Genomic DNA, 17,153 nt, shown 5'->3' with positions numbered 1-17,153 from the left:
AACTTTCAGATGAAAAAATAAACATATTTAAGCTTATTTCCTGTCTTCCTCTCTCTTTCCTTCAAAAAGAGATTTTTGGGGAAAGCTTATACACCTCCTATGCACATAATCAATATACTCAATCGTGATAGGCAAGAGAGGCTTTTGGGGATCATTAATTCACATACAACCCCCAGAGAACTGCCTAAGTAAGGTTTGAATAGGCATTAAATTAAATATGCATATGTTTTAAATGTGCATCATTCATTATACAGCAAAATGAAACTTCCAAGTTTTTTGATGCTGCTTACAGATCACAACACTTAAACTCCCAGAATCAAATTTATTTTCTTCTGTATTGATGTTACACTTTAATACAGAAACCTCTCATACCTCTGCCTCAACAAATATTTTCTCATATGTTTCCAATGCCTTACGTACTATTCTGTAAATGATACAAATAATCAGTCATCTGGAATTACTTTTTTGAGAGTGTTGAATATTTAATTTTTCATTATCTACATTTTTTAAAAGCAGGCACTGTTTAATGTCATTGACGAAATGACAAAGCAAAGCAACATCACAGCAAAAAGGGTTAAACAGATCTGTATTAATATAGAAGTCAAGCTTTTAATATTCTGCAAATATTAACAAAGAAAGATGATAATGTTGAGTTAATATGGGTTAAGGATAAAATGAAAATAAATTTTTCTGATTGCTAAGTGTTGACACTTTTTTGGCTAGGCCCACAGCCTTTTCTTGAAGGCTGTGTAATTACAGAAGGCTTTTCCCCTCCTTCCCCCTCCTGCTTCTAGCCCACATTAGTAATGACCCCTTCACTGCTTCAAAAACCACTAATAGTCTTCAGCAAAGGCAAGAAAAATGAACAGGATAAATTGGAATCCACAGTCAGTAATTTGCATCATATGAGGCTGCTTTGGCCACTCACACTCATTCCTGGCCATCAATCGTTCGCTGTCAGGTGCTGCACTCTGCCACCATGATAAATACTCCTCCTAACACTCTGATTCGTCCAAACAATGTAATTGTCCTCTATTCTCCTCTTGGTAATGGAGATAATGAATGACTGCACAAACAAGAAGGATTGCTCATCGCAGACACAGGGGTGGCTTCAAACTGAAAAGCCTTGAGTACAAATTTTAATTGACTGAAAACACAGGTTGAAAGAAAAGAAACCCTGTATTCCATTTCCAGGCTGCAATACAATAACTCCTGAGCCTTCCCCTTTTTGACTGGGGAGTATATTCTCCATCGAGGAGGATCTTGAGCATGGGCCCCTCAGCCTGGCTGAGAGGAGACAGTAGAAAATCCTGTCACTGGAAAGAAGCAACAGAAATGCTGTCCAGCATGCAATTCACGTAAAACAACTCCTCACTTTAATGGTGTTTTATCCCAGCCTGGGAGGAGACAGCATTATGAAAAACCTCCTCCAAATGGGAACAGTTCCATCCAGTTAAATAGTTATTGTACTGAGAGGAACAGTATGCTTTTTTTTTTTTTTTTAATTTATGTGAGGTTATATTTCACCTGAAACAGAATTGCATTCAACAGCACAGAGCACGATGGAAATCAGTGAGCATACTCAGTGTGATAGCCATCCTGGAGCTATTAAGACATTTGAAAATTGGTACACACAAGATCAACAAACACTTAAAAGCCGAGATCTTATCAAAATTCACCTTGCACAGATGGCTTTTATTATTTCTAATTAAGAGTGAAGGACAATAGCATAAGAACTAACTTATTTTAAAAATGTTCTACATTTTAGGGAAGAGAGAGAAAACTTTTTTTCTGTCGATTTTTTTTTTTTCCTTCAACATCGGTGATTCTACAGCTTTTAAATGAGAAGTGGACTGTTTATCTGAAAGTGTTCTGGCAGGCTGCCACCATATTTCTAAGATTAAAGAAAGGATTGAAAACAATCAGCTTTCCGAGGAACTGAAACCACCACAATATGTTTCTGATTAATTTACAAATATATGTATATATTTAAGGCTAAACTACAGAACCAGAAAATTCCTACTAGTTAGTCTATCACAGGCATTCTTACACTTTATTAGAACAGACATCGTATTGAAATAATAAGCATGGGAGGCCTTCATTTCTTCTTTGATCTGCATTACTAAATGTCTGACTGGCTCAGATTTAAAATAGACTTTGGTATGTTTGCACTTGAAAACTGGAAAAAGACCACAAGTAATAATTTGTTGTCAGTTTCCATATTCTCTATCTAAAACTACAGTTTAGTCTGTGCACTGCTGGATGCCAGGCGATGTTAGTCTGGTCATCCCTGCAGCGGCTGAACCTTCTTGTAGGAACACATGCTATAATATGGTAGCAATGATGATAGATCACTTCATCAGCGCGGAACTGGCTGAAATGAACTAAAGGTACAGGTCACAGTGTTACATGGTTTCTGAATCTTTCCAAACCTCCTGCAGATTAGTGTCATTACAGCCTTAAATACACAGGTATGTACTGTACTGTACTGTATGTACTCCTTTTTCTCTGAACATCTAAGGACCACGATTTCTTGACAAAAACACTGCCAAATCTATTGCAAATCTGAAGGTAAGATTTTAAGCTACTTAAGTGTACTTCCATGTGATTCTAAGGCCTTTTTTCCTGCATAAATGTTTGTTTCAAATTTGTTTCCAATAAAAGAAACAATAGTAAACAGAAGTGTTTAAGTACAACGTATGCCCACCATAGTTGGATCTGATTTTAGGCTTGGGGGTATGTGTACGTAGTTAATAATTTTACTCAGGCTGATTTAACGCAAGATTTGTTTATCTTCTGATTTAGAAACTGAATTCAGGGGAAGGAACACAAAAGTGAGTTTATCATCAGAAGGTGAAAGAATCTAAATTATTGGCCTTAAAAAGCATAATGAGTACAAAATGCCATAGGTTGTTACAAATGGCAAGATTAAAGTATACACTGACATCCATTAACTTTTCTCAGCCTATTAAAATCATTCCTTTGTTACCTGTTTAAAAATGAATCTCAGTAACAAATGAGTTAATGCTCATTAAAAAAGAAAGAGCTTTGAAAATCTCACCACCTCTAAAAATTCCCAGTCTACTGACTATATCTCATTACTTTATTACCAAGGTAACCACGGGTATCTCATGAACTCTTCAGTGTTACTGGATGGCCAAATACCAGTGCTGCAAAAAGCCAGTATCTCCAGATGATAAGACCGTGCTCTAGACATGTGACCAAGCTCCAAAATGGATGCTTTTCTGATGACTGCAACTCATTTAGAAAGGAGAGAAACAACTTGCATTCCAGTAGTTTCAACATTCAGCAATAACAGAAATCATATTTCTCTGACAGACTGTGCATTGTTAGGGAGTTCATTTAAATCGTGGTCCTAGCTGCCTGAGATATCACTCATCTCACCCAAAGCATTTCAATCTCTTAACTAGATAATCACATCAAATAGTGAAGAAGAAGAGAGGCGTTCACATACTGAACTGCAAATCCAAGGTTACTAAACTTGTTTTAGAAGAAATTATGAGCATCACTTGAACCAAAAGCTTTTTAAACTTTCAATGGATTTTTCTTCTTCGGTCTATCTCCTTCGCTGTTATTGCACATATGTCCTACCAGACATATTGTAATGGTACTCAAGCGCTGATGATAACATTTGCAGTGGAGAGACTGCTGTGATGAAATCACCCATATTAAAAACAGTGAGCACCAAATAAAGCACCTAGACAGACAGAGCTAGAGAATTGCAGTGGTTGTGGCTGCTATAACACCAAACACACTATCGCTCAGTGGCCCTGGTATTTCCCTACTGATAAATGTAGGCATACTTGCTACTTTATTGTATAGAGCTGATTTGACTCGTATCCTGCTAGTTGAGCTGAAGTGAAGAAAAATAAAAAGCAAAGCTAGAATACATATGGCCCAAGGGCATAAATGCTAACTCTACAATATTCATAGCTCTTGCTGGTCTGACGAACAAAGGACCAGGAGGACCTGCTTTCCTATGTTTTGCCATTTTAAAGACATCAGGTAACACATTCAAAGAGACAAGCTGATGTGCTAAGGAAGTTCAATATACATGAGAGGGTTGCTGATGACATATGGCTGCTTTTAGACACAACAAAAAAAGAAAGATAAAGATGACCAGCTGTGTGGATTGCAGAATGAAAGCTTGTGAAGCACATTTAAAGGAAAAAAAAAAAAAAAAAAAGATGTTCTAAGGAAGGGAAGAAGGATGATTAATAAAGTAATAGTATGCAGTATTATGGTAAAAAGAAAGAAAATCCCATTGCATATGAAACAGAACAATGACAGAGCCAAATTCTCCAGTCTTATAAGAAGAAAAACATTTTTTAATCTTTTGTAAAACACTTTTCCACAAAAAACTTCTCTCACAAAAATTAAAATGATTATTAATGATATGTGCAGTGGTTTTGAAAATAGTGAGTATTCGCATGGACAAGAAGGGCAACAATGAACATTATCACTCCTCAAACACAGTTTTGCCCTATTTCCTGGGACAAATGCGGTTTTATGGTGTAAATGTTAACATAATACTACTGTCCCAATTTCCAGCAAAGCTATCATATATTTCAGGGATTTGCAAGTTAGAATAAATAGGCACTTTGGGTCTGGTGTTTTCATTTAGAATTTTCAGGTAGTGAGTGCCCTGGAAGTAGAATAAATAATAAGATGATCTGACATATGAACATAGAAAAGAATCTATGGAGAAAATTTACAATGGAAGAATATCTGATGTGGATGGAAGTACATTTAATGGTGTACTTTGTAGTAAGTAACTAATTAAAAACAAATTAAAAAAGCAAGTGTAACAACTAGCGCTCTGAAAGAAAATATTAAGGTTGCTAGTAAGAGGACTGTAGAGTTTGCTGAGGTAACTGGAAACAGTTCTGTTGCAGTTGCGCATGACAGAATGAATTGCAGAAGAGAGAGACACTCAAACTTAGACTTAAATTTTGCCCATACATTGTAAAGAGGTATATTTGGTAGCCATAGAAAAGATGAATTGATATGAAAGATTTCAGAAATGCATTTTAGATAACAAGCAAGTACTGGAAAGAGGAACAGTGATATTGAAAAGATGGTTTCCAGATCAGTCTTCAGGCATAAAGCACAATGCTTAGTAATAAAACCAAACATAATATTACTGCGATTTTCTTCTCCTAGATATTGTATGTTATCTCCTAGATAGTTGGATATGAAATTCTATTTCCATTGAAGTCAGTGAGAGCTTTGCCATTGTTATCTTTAGAATTTGATTTGGAGTGTTATTTAAGAAACATAACTTTTTAGTAAATATATGGAAATGTTAATCTTGAGAAATACAAAATCTGCATTAAATATTGAAGAGTATTCTGTAATATTTTACAATCGTAAAAAAGGACCGAAAAGGCAACGTAGAATGCATTTGTAGAATAAATTCATATACCGCAATAGAGACAAAAATTTGAGACACTAGTTGAAGAGGACCCAAATCTGTAATAAATGGTGAAGTAGTCTCAAAGGTGATGAAAGCAAAAAAAAAAAAAACAACCAACCAAACCAAACCAAAAACAAAACAAAATCCTCCAAGGTACAAATGCTAAAGAAAAAAACCTACAGGGAAAGTCCTAAAATGATGAGCAGAATTAAGGTATAAGACAGACATGATAATTCTAAACAGTTCTCCTCTTATTCGGAATTAATTGTCTCAACAAGTTCTGCTTCATTAATCCCTTAAGAGAGAGCTAGAGCAAACTGGGTGAGAATAACTTACTTAATGCAAGCCAAGAAAATAATCAGCAGCACTTAAAATGTTGTTCCTTTCATTAAGGTCTGGGTCCCTTTCAATGGAGTAATGGAATTAAAATATTAGGGGAGCCCTAGATTTTTCCTTTTTCCCAGATTTGAAACTTTATTTGCTGGCAAGTTTGTCAAAAACACTGGTTTATTCTAAAGACTGGCCCAATCAGAACAATATGGATGCAAATATCCATTCTTGATCCTATATAGTTACTAGTTTTGAATTAATGTACTCCAAAACCCACATTTGCTATGAATTTCAGATCCACATATTTGACAATTCTTAAATCTTGAGCTGACTCAATCTACAGCTATACATCCCTGAGACTTTTTTCAGGTCCATCTAGACTGCTAGCTATGGCTGAGGCAGAAGATAATTTCATATCACATCTTTTTACTTAGCCTTTCCAGTTTGGAGTAGGAATTTGTGAGTCATATGGACACGTTTAGGAATAGAACTAGCATTAAATACTAAATAGTAGTATCCACACAGAACAGTTACAGCTGTCTGAGAAGGTTCAGTCATCTCACTGACTACATTTTTTTCAAGACTGGATAAACTGAAGAACCTCAGATTATGTGTTTGAAAAGTTCAGGACCACATAAGGTTTTTCACAAATCTGTTCCCAAACAATCCCAGTGCTCTGCCTGGCAGTATACCCAGGGAATCACTTCCTACAGGGCTGATTTAATTGAATTTGAACCTCTATCTGTCCGACTGGAGCTGCTTCCTTTTTGATTGCCATAAACCAAATTTTTACAGAAAACAGTTTTCAAATGCATCATGAAAGAATACAGGGTTCACAAAGCCACAAAGATAAAGCTCAATTTCATCTTTTTCTGCTCCATAGACAGGATTTACAATTGATAGAGAGAAAAAAAAATATGTCCACTGTGAAGGATAATGAACAAGGAACTGGTATATTCATTCGGTAGCTGACTTCTGTTAGCTGGGATAAAGATCTGCATAAATCAAGGATTCAAGGATACACAGAAATAGGATTATAAAATATGCAGACAAGAACAAACATGGCTATGAAAAGATTAGATCCCTTAAATGCCCAAGAAACTGAATTTTTTTCTCAAAGTTTTCAGAGGAAAGGAAGATTGATGATTAATCAAACATGCAAAACTCCAGAAGAGGTACAGTGTTAAATAATCCTCCATCTTGTAAAAGAATACATAATGTATTGTGGACTGTTTAGTGAATTACCCACTGTTGAATGTCTGGAACAGTTTACTGAACCTCAGCAATACACTGAAAACCTTAATTTGATGAGGAAAGCAACATGGATTTATGACAGCGAGGTCTTTCTTAATTAACTTGCTAGTGTTGTTAAATAATGTTATCACCAGAGGAATAGAAATGCCATAGATATTATCTCTTTCAGTTTTATTACAGAGCTTGATATAATTTCAGATTAAAGACTATCAAGTAGAAAAATATCTCATAAACAAGTAAAAACAAGCAATGGTTAGGATGACTAGTGAGGAGGCTCTTCTTACTTTCATATGTAATCGAGTTAAGCAACAATATCAGATAAAGCTAGAAATACAAAAGATTTATGCACTGTTAAGCATGAAAGGTATGCTAGAGGGCCAACCTACAAAGGCAACAGAACTTCTCTGTGGACTTCAGTGGGAACCAGATAGTAAACTTATTAGCCTTTACTGATTAATATACAAAGCCACATATTTTCTTGAGAAGCAGATGCTGTTAGTATATTGTGCAAAAATGGTGCAGAAATACGAAGTTAAAATTTTCTCAAACATCTTGGCATAATACATGACTGTAAGTATCAACAGGCACAAAATAATTTATCATTATATCCCTTACCATCCCCTTACTGGACCGTAGTTAACAATCTTTGTTAGGGGGTTTCTAGCTTAGTTCACAATTCTTCAGCTTCTGCTGCTTTGTAAATCTCAGTCTCATCCTCTGCTTGTGATTTAACGTAGAGCTACTGTGCACCCAGCAGGCTAAATAAAATCAACAAAGTTTAATACCTCATCTTGTCTTTTTTTTATTTTAATACACAGGTAGAGTAGACAGGGCTAATTCAGTCACAAATGTTATACTAAATACTCTGAAGTCTATAGACTATAGCGCACAAGTAAAGTCACAAGTATGGAGATTAAAAACTACTCTGCATTTAATGTGAATTAGGTATCAATAGTGTGAAAACTGCAATACATCTATCATTAAGGAAAATCTATGTTACCCAGAACTGCTTTCTTCAGCATCAAAATTTAATCCAGGAGAATGATACAAATGACTTGGGAAACCAATACCATGATTTCATCTGTGTTATATTAGAAACTTAAACTTAGATTTTTTTAAAGCATGTTTTGTGCCATGTCCTGGCAGTAATACTCTCAGTGCTATTGAGCAGCACTTTCTTCCATGTGAGAACCCTTTGAGTTTCATTGGGTTACGCAGAGAATAAAACATTAATCAGTACAAGGAAGGTCTGGCTCATAGACAGAGGACCGGAGAGAAAACTTTGTTTTGGTTATTCTTTAAGTCAGAGTCATTGAATTTCCCTTTTACCTAAGCTACATCTGCTGAGCTAGTTTATTACAAAAGAAATGGGAACTATGGCAATACATAGCTCCAAGAGTCTCCCATTCATACCATAAATATGTGAGGCCATGGCTCTGGGCAAGCTTTTCAGCACATTCAGTGGCAGGATTTGATAGAATGCAACAGCTAGCTCTTATTGCACCTCTTAATTTGCTTGCTGGAACTTGGCAATTTACCTTTCAAGAGCCACAGACCAAGTGGATATCTGTTTGGCACGCACAAAAGTTCTTTTCAGGGATCTAGTGAAAGGGTAAGGTATGGTCTGCAGCTTAATGAAGTTATAAGCTAGTGACATATCTTGCCAGAAAATATTCATGGCCTACTAAAAGGAAAGAAAACTAGTCATCTCAAAATAAGGAGTTATGTTTTAATGTTTAACATACATAATTTAATTCGTACTTAGCTGGTTACATATATACTGAATTTGCAAAGCAAAAGCAATGTCTGAAACAACTTTTGTAGTACAGAGACATCACGTTAATAACGAAACCCTGAACTACACACAGTTAAGGCCAGGTTTGATGAAGAGTTCGTTCAAATTCTGGCAAACCTTGTAAGACTTCTGGGTGTAGCACTGCAATTGCTGTTTTCATGTGGCAGCTAGGTGAAACTGCTGTGGCTTATGCAAAGTCTCACACTCAGGCTGAACTCAAAACCTCAAAGATGAACTCTGAGCCATGAATTTTCATAGATTAACAAACATTTCAAAAAGAAAATTCTGCAGAGGCAAACTGTTCCTTGATTCCTGAAAGGATATCCACTTTCCAATGTATCCATGGACTGTGTTTTGTTGTTCTCCCAGTGAGGGCAGGAGAAAAGACTATGCCATCTTCTTCCCGGAGAGCCCTCTTCTTGACTTCAAGCCCTGCACAAGCTGGTTATGTCTACAATGACAACCTGTACAAAGGATTTTGAAATTCCAGAGAGAAGGAAGAGCTAGTGTTTTGCCTCTTTGACAAGATGAGAATTGAATCTGGCCAGCTTTTAACGGGTCATGGGAGGTAAGCAGGTTATATCAGTACCCAATACTGAATTATCAAGCTAGTGGTCATTGTTATGAGGATTAGAGTAGAACTGATGAGGTTTAAAGCTTTGCAGTGGGTGTGGAGGGCTCTGAACTGAAGTGGACTTGGACAAGGGGCAATAGAAGACAGGCCTAGCAAGAATTAAGGTCTCCAAGAATGTCTGACTTGAGAGCATTTATTAATGCATGTCACTCCCTAACATGCCACAATTATGATCACGTTTAAATTTAATCTGCTTCTGAAAAACAGCTAAGGTACATGGAGTGAGAGGGTAAACAAGTACGTAGAAAAGGAGGAGCTCTGCAAGGTGTTTTTGGGGTAGGGAGTAAAGAGGATGTTAGTGCAGCAAGACAGAGTTTATTTTGGAATAGGATTTAGCAAGACGCCTTGCAGCAGGGAAGTTAGCACCAAGGAAGTTCTTTTCGTACAGTCTAGCTGGGGAGTGGGCAAGGTTTCTCAAATGGGATGTGTGGTTGTTGGGAAGGCTGGGGGTGGGAGGGACCAAGGCCTGAGAGATAAGTGGCAGGCTGTAAGTGGGGCTGGGGAGTGGCACTGAGCACAGCATGTCAATTTCCAAGGGCTTGAAAAAGAAGAAGCATAAAAACACATACACACACACACAAGTATACATACACATGCTTAGGAAAGAGTCGATAGTAACAACTGTCATAGATCTGTAACATTTTTAAAATATTTGCTAGGAAATGTCAAGAGGATGTATAATATTTTCACAAGACAAGGCCTTGATCCAAAATGTTTCCCTCAAAAGGGTGTACTGTTTTGCTGTGTGGTAGGTGCCCCGAGCTGCTGTTAATTTATTTTTATTTAAGAGACGTGTGGTCATGGCGCAAAGGTACATGGTATAGTGGTAGGACTCAGTGGGTCAATTTGATGGTTGGACTTGGTAATAATCTTGAAGATTTTTTCCAACCTAGATTACTCTATGATTCTAATCTGAATAGAAGCAAGAAGTATTCAGTGCCACCATAGAAACTTTTAGGTATCCGAAGATGCAGGCAAGTATGTCACAAGACAATAGGAGTTAGATTGTTAATTCATCTGATTTCAGTAGTAGTTGTGCACATGATGTATTTAATTGCTTTGAGAAATTAATAAGGTGTTCATCAGCATTTGTATTCACAATTAAATATGTTTAAAGTCTGATCTTTTCAAAACCTGTTGATCCTTCCATGCACATTGGATTACCGCCATCTTGCTGAACATCCAGTGCACAACTATCTGCTATTAAAAAGCAAGATTAGCATGTGTCAGTGTTCTGGGAGCCTGTGGAGCTCCCATAAACCCTTAGGAGATTAGATGACCTAAAATGAAAGCCAAGTAATTTACTTGATCTTTTACTGCCTGTTTCTTCTGGGTAGCCTTTTAATAAAATCTTCTTAAAATCAATAAAATATATTTATAACAGAGTACCACACTCCTACCAACAATCTGTGAGCTGGTACATACACTTCGCGGCTTATAAACTGACACACTATAATAGCTGCACAGTTTTTAGCAGCTGTCTCTCACACCATGTGTCCTGCCCAAGAGGAGACTGAGATTCAGACACAGTGTTCAAAACAGGGATTATCCGGTAATTTTCAGAATAGATGGCAACTGTATAATCGTTAGTTTCCTAAAATCAAGCAGGAAGAAACAGCTGAGAACAGGTTTTCTTTTTTGCAAAGGAGACATATCACCCAGGAGGTGAACAGAATTCTAAAGGTGGGTACCAGATATGGACCTCCATAGTAAACAGATACACGGATAGCATGCTCCTGCCCACGCCAGTTTTTGAAGTGGATGTGGGATTTCCACAGTGAACAGCAGGTGAATCTGCACATCCATCCTTATATGTGATTCTAAATGTATTCATTAAAAAAAAGCCTATGAATCTGAAATCTAAACAGATTTTTTATGAATTAATCTTCTATGCTGGTTTTAATTGAATGAGATAAATATATCCTCTCCTGCAAACTGAAGACAGAACTCTTACAACCTGTCTTTCTACCTCAATTCATTCCATGTAGCAATGATGGCATCCTTTTCCAATTAATTTTTTGGCTTTGAAAGGTCTATATTTTGCCTGTTTACAGATTCATTAGAGGCATGTTCATCACAAAGTACGCTGACAAGACAGGAGGTCACTTGTCCCAAACTAAAGCCACAGAAAGCTGTCACAGATCTTGTTTTGTGATATCAAAGAAGCTATCAAGTCAAATACGGTTCTCTACTGCATTCTGTAGTTGTAATTTTTGATTCCTGTATCATAAATGGGGGGTGAAGAAGGAAAATTTGGCCTTTGTTCATGAACAATACTAAAATGGTGCAATTTGCATCTCTTAAATAATGCAGGAACAAAAGCTTTGAGTAACCTTTATCTATATGCTGTTTTCTTGGCTTTTCTAGATACAGTTGGAATTGGCTCATCTAGTTATTGGAAGTAAGAACTGATTCTTAGTAAATCACTTGGTTTGCATAACATACCTGCTTTTTACAATGATTTCTTCATCAAAATGCTCTGAAGTTGGTTTATTTTTTATTAATTAAAAAAAAGGCCAAACTGAGTTCCTTCCGCTTTTTGCTAGTACATAGTGGTGAAGTTGGCAGATTTCCTTCACAGAATTTTGAATTTTCAGATGGCATTGGAATTCAGAAGAAAGTTTCTAAGTGCTCCATAGCATTACAAAAGGCTTGTACTATATTAATCTGCTGGCTTGTGTAACTTGCCAGTAAATAAGGATAAAGAATTACAATAGCTTAAAATAATATTTTTTGTATATTTAGAATACTTTCCAGACATGGATCTCAAAATGCTTCATGATTGCTAGGAAATGCAATCAACTAAAACTACACACTCCTTGGAAAAGGAAAGGAAAGAAATTATTCATTTTGGGGGTGGAGAAACTGAGGCCTAGAAATACCTAGTGCCTGACCAAGGGCATACAAGAGGAAAAATGCAGAGCTTGCAAGAGAGCCCAGAGGTGATCTTACAGAACATAATAGTAGGTTTCTGCATCAAGACACCTAAAACAGCAACTGGATTTTTAAAAGCACACTATTCCTGTGGTCAAACTCTTTAAGTTTCCTGAGAAAAGCAATGAAGATATATGAATGAAGATAATAGTTCTACTACAGAATGCAATACTTGCATTTCTGTTGAGCATGGAATAATTCCTGGAATAATCAAAAAAATAAACAGAAGGAATTAGGGCACATGGGAAGGAGGGATATTATGGCTGATTTTCAAATAAGTTTTTACGTTTAGGGGTGCTAATCCCATCAAAACAAAATATGAAATGGGTGCCAAACTCCCTGAGGCTTCATTTAAATTCTCAGCTCATATCACTATAATTGATTGTATAGGAGCACAAATTAGCGTTAAAATAGAATTTACTTCTATTACATACATATGTTCATTTTTTCCTGCTTTCATTCATTCTTTGTGCTTTTAATACACCTTTCATTGAGTGATTTACAGTAACAAAACAGCAGCAAAAGAGAAAACACACTTCCTTCTGTACCCCTCCAAAATCTTAAAATATTAAAAAGCAATTATAAACAATGGACCATAACATCAACTACCCCAAATTGAAAACATTTCTCTGCCAATTTAAACTAGCAAAGAATGTGGCCTCCCCTATTTTTTTGTTTTTCAAGGTTATTCTCCACAGGACCTGCACAGTAAATAAAGGTAAAAGTCAACAAAATAGACTCAGACAAATCAGTGAATAAGGAGCTCTGCTTCCATATACGTTCGTGAACTTTTCTCCTGACAAACAGGCTATCACCGTATAATGGGCTTTTCCTGAAGTTTACTGCGGCACTGTTTATAATAACATTGCATCCAGCCTGCCTTGTTGGTACTTTTGCATTGCAGGGTAACAGTTCTGAGGTGGCAGCAAACAGCTTCCGTGCTTGTGTCAGGAGAAATAAAACTGTTATTATTTCATACACTTCAGAGGCCACACTCGAACTCAGCAGTTCCACAGAGCTGTTGTGAACAGAAAGCTCTGCTGTGGAACACCGGGCTGCCCCCTCAACAATAAACCATCTTCGCTCCCATCCGTGTTTGGCTTCATGCCAGTTGCCCATTTGCTTTACACCACCAATTTATATTCACTGAGATGGTGTAAGGTTCTAGAACAGCACTGATTATCAAATCTGCCTGCCAAACATATGAGCAGTAAAAGCTGGTCTTCCATAGTCCTACGTGTATCATCGAAGGGCCCAATCCTGTATGTTCACCCTGGAAGTGCTACTGAGATCGGCTCAAGTCAATGGAGCCCTCGGCAACAGTAGATACTGCCACTGGGATCATGTGGCTGTGGGACAAGGGTCTCTGCAGCCCAGCTCCCCTCCTCAGAATGTGACAGGAGCACTTTTCAGCCATTCCACAGAGGCACAAGCTCTGCCAGAGCCGGTCGAGAGAGTTTGAAGCTTTTGTCACATCTTCTGATTACTATTTCATAATGAAACTATTCACCAGCTGACGCTATTTCTTCCAGCGTATGGGAAGCAGTTTTTAAAAAGGCTTCAGAATGGTCATGCAGCAACTCATTCCTTGCTGATCCCAAACACTGAAAAGTCATACAAGCTCTCCCCCACTTACCCCTCCCCACATCCAAAACAACACAACATCAGAGTTCAAAAAAAGTTAAAAAATCAAGAAGCTTTAGAAAAGGTCTTACAAAGGAAATCTGTCTGATTTTTAGTTGTCTTTAACCACTAAGGAACATGCAAGTCAAACTTCTAAACTTTATAATTACAATGTCTACAAATTTACTTAATTTTAAAGCAAAATTTAGACTTACGGAAGAAAAAAAGATGTTTACAGTGGGGATGGGTCTTTGGAAAGACACCAAATGTCATGAGAGTAGTATTCAGGAGAACTGAAAACAGCGTATTAACAATGGATTTTACCAAATTAATTAGCCTTGCCCATTTTAATTTTTCCTTCACAATGCTTTAAGCTTGTGAGAAACAGCCACAATGGGTTTTGTTCATAAGTTGCTTTGCATCTAAAAAGAATTAGAATATTTCATGCTTCCTTTTCCATGTGGTCATATATTCGTAATCCTAATTTGAATCCCTTAGCTTCATGTGCAATTAGTTTTCAGTGGAGCCAATAAATGTAATCCATACGTAAGGAAAGCAGGATGGAGCTTTAATGAGTGGGAAGTAAATGTAACAATGAAATAGCAAATGAAGAGGTTTTGCAGGAGCAATACAGCTTTCTGGATGTGAAACAAACCTGCAGAGATAAATACATCTACCCACTTTTTGCTTAAGAGCTGTAATGTTGGGATCACCTAATGCATTCAAAAATGCGTATGCATTTTCCAAACATTTCCTAGTCAAATTAATCATATCCCAATCCTAAAGTGAACTCTGTGTGAGAAGAATTCTGCACATCCATAGTGTTATCTGCAAGATTACAGCCTTTATTGCTGACTATTTGTAAATAAGGATAAAAGTCAGCGTAGGCATCTCTTCAAATGCAACTTTAAAATACCATATGTCCTTATGCTTGTGTTATGTGACGAAACCTGACAGATCAAAGGACCAGATTTCCCACTCTACATTGATTATTTACTATCATTCATTTTCATGCATTTTAATATGTGGTATCTACATTTAGGTTCTTGAGAGCCAGAGAGAATTCAAGCTGCAATACTTGGATCCAGATTCTGAACTTCACATAGCTTGGGGATCTGGCATTTTGGTTCAGCTTTTCCTCTATGTAAACAACAGTGTATCTCATATGAAGGCCGCACTGCCTTCAAACATGCTCAAGCTGTCTTACTCCTTTCCTCCTCTCCAATCCATTCACCTTTTCCCCTCAAAAAAGAAAAATAAAGCTAGAAATTCATGACAGATTTTGACTGCAGGCATCAATCTTTCAATTCACTGCGTAAGTCAGTGGAAGTGCTTATGTTGTCACTCCAAACATAAACTAACAAAGTGACCCAACAGAATCAACAGGGCTTCTGACACTTCTCCTTATTGGCCAGTCATAAATTCATAAAGGGTTGTATACTACCACCAGTTTGTAAGTTTACTAGATAAACATCACCACCATCTTAATGATTTGTGTACACGTTGTAAACCAGGGAATCTTTATGCAAAGAAATCAGATAAATCAAACATGAGCTGATGCTTAGAGGAAAGCAATTAGAGCTTTAAGGTAAGGTTGCTGAGGGAGAGCCCCATATCACATTATAGTGTATAATAAAAAATGTGTTAACATGGAGTACAGTATGTGAAATTAAATTAATTAGTAATATAAACCACTTCTAAAGCAGTACATCCATTAACAGATAAATAGATTGAACATAAGAGATAAATAACTCATAATAAGGATCTCAGCTCTTTTTTATCAGAGAAAAGAAATGAAAAAAGAAATCAAACTTCCTAAAAGACAGAGGTGAGAGAAGCGTAGCTAAAAGAGATGTTTTAAAGGCAACTTGTTTGCCCCAGGCTAGTGATTGAAAAGAAAAAGCATGGCTAGACCATAAAAAAACCTACTGGACCACATTTCATTTACTATAGTATATTTAAATGTTTCACTGCACACCAATTTAAATCTAGTGCCTTATAGGCTTGTATAAAATACCTTAAGCTGCACTACTTTTAAGCAACTGTAAGGAGCCTTTTCTTCAGCCAAACTCCTTTTAGTAACCTCATATAGCCTTTCTTCAGGTTAGTAATATACTTGAAGTTATGCGGCCAAATCTGTTCTACACAAAAAATTACAAGTCCTTCTTCCTAGCAAAATAAACAAACATTCTTCTATTGGGATCAAGGACTATTAGCACAATACAACCTGGAACACGAAGAACATGCACAAAAGTGTAGCACTTTCCCTAAACTCCAGGCACCATAGCCTTGCACCACATACAGTTTTCCTGCCCTGCCCCCTCAACCTCCCTCCCAACCTGGGGCCAGAATTCCACACTTACACTTTCTGGCATCCAATGGCACAATTTAAGAAACCATTCAGTTAACTGCATACCAAATGCCTACCTTCCTATTACTCCTCATTGATTGTTCCGTGTATCTCCCAAGCTTCTAGAAGTTTCCCAAAGAACTTATTCCATTTCCACCTGTGATGGCACTACACTGTTGACAGTAGTTGTGAAAGCACTGTTGTCATTCTGATTTGACAAATGAAAGAACCTGACAACTACTGCTTCCTGCAGATTATACTATGATTACTCGCTAACTGAGCATCTATAGCTTTTGAGGTCATAGGCTTTTCCAGTTTTTCGAGATTCCTACAGTAGCTAGCATTTGCCAGTTTCAGGCACACCTTTGGCATCCTGTTGCTCTGCACTATGCTTTAAGTATCTCAGGCTCATGTCTATGGCATCCAGTATGAAGAAGTGCTCAACAGCACCTGAATTAGGTGAGTAATGCAAAAGTTATTGTGTGAATTTACAATCATGTTGATACTCATTCTAATTTGGAACTCATTACCTGAAGGAAAGTTTTGTTTTGGTGAAAGTTGACTTTTGTTTATTCATTTCCACAGTGATACCAGTCTAGAATGTTAGCCATCATAAATACAATATACTTTTAAATCCTCCCTAATGGAAATGTATTATATACTATTTTTTGCAAAAAGGAGCGGGGGGATGGGACATAAAGGTATGCATTCTAACTATAGGTCAAAAAGCAATGTTTCTTCTACAGCCTCAACACTATGCACTGTTGCTCTAATACAGATGGTTATAAGTTAGGAT

At 37.0% G+C, this 17,153-nt stretch overlaps 1 protein-coding gene across 8 annotated transcripts in view; it reads right to left on the bottom strand.

Moving 5' to 3' along the window:
* MEIS2 (Meis homeobox 2) overlaps positions 1–17,153 on the bottom strand; it is a 170,842-nt gene that overhangs the window by 62,360 nt on the left and 91,329 nt on the right. The window lies entirely within an intron of this gene.

The sequence above is a fragment of the Numida meleagris genome, chromosome 6, assembly GCF_002078875.1.
Source record: "Numida meleagris isolate 19003 breed g44 Domestic line chromosome 6, NumMel1.0, whole genome shotgun sequence".
In the NCBI taxonomy this organism is placed as follows: domain Eukaryota; kingdom Metazoa; phylum Chordata; class Aves; order Galliformes; family Numididae; genus Numida; species Numida meleagris.
The sequence above is the reverse complement of the archived record's forward strand: the minus strand, read 5'-3'. Positions and strand labels throughout refer to the sequence as shown.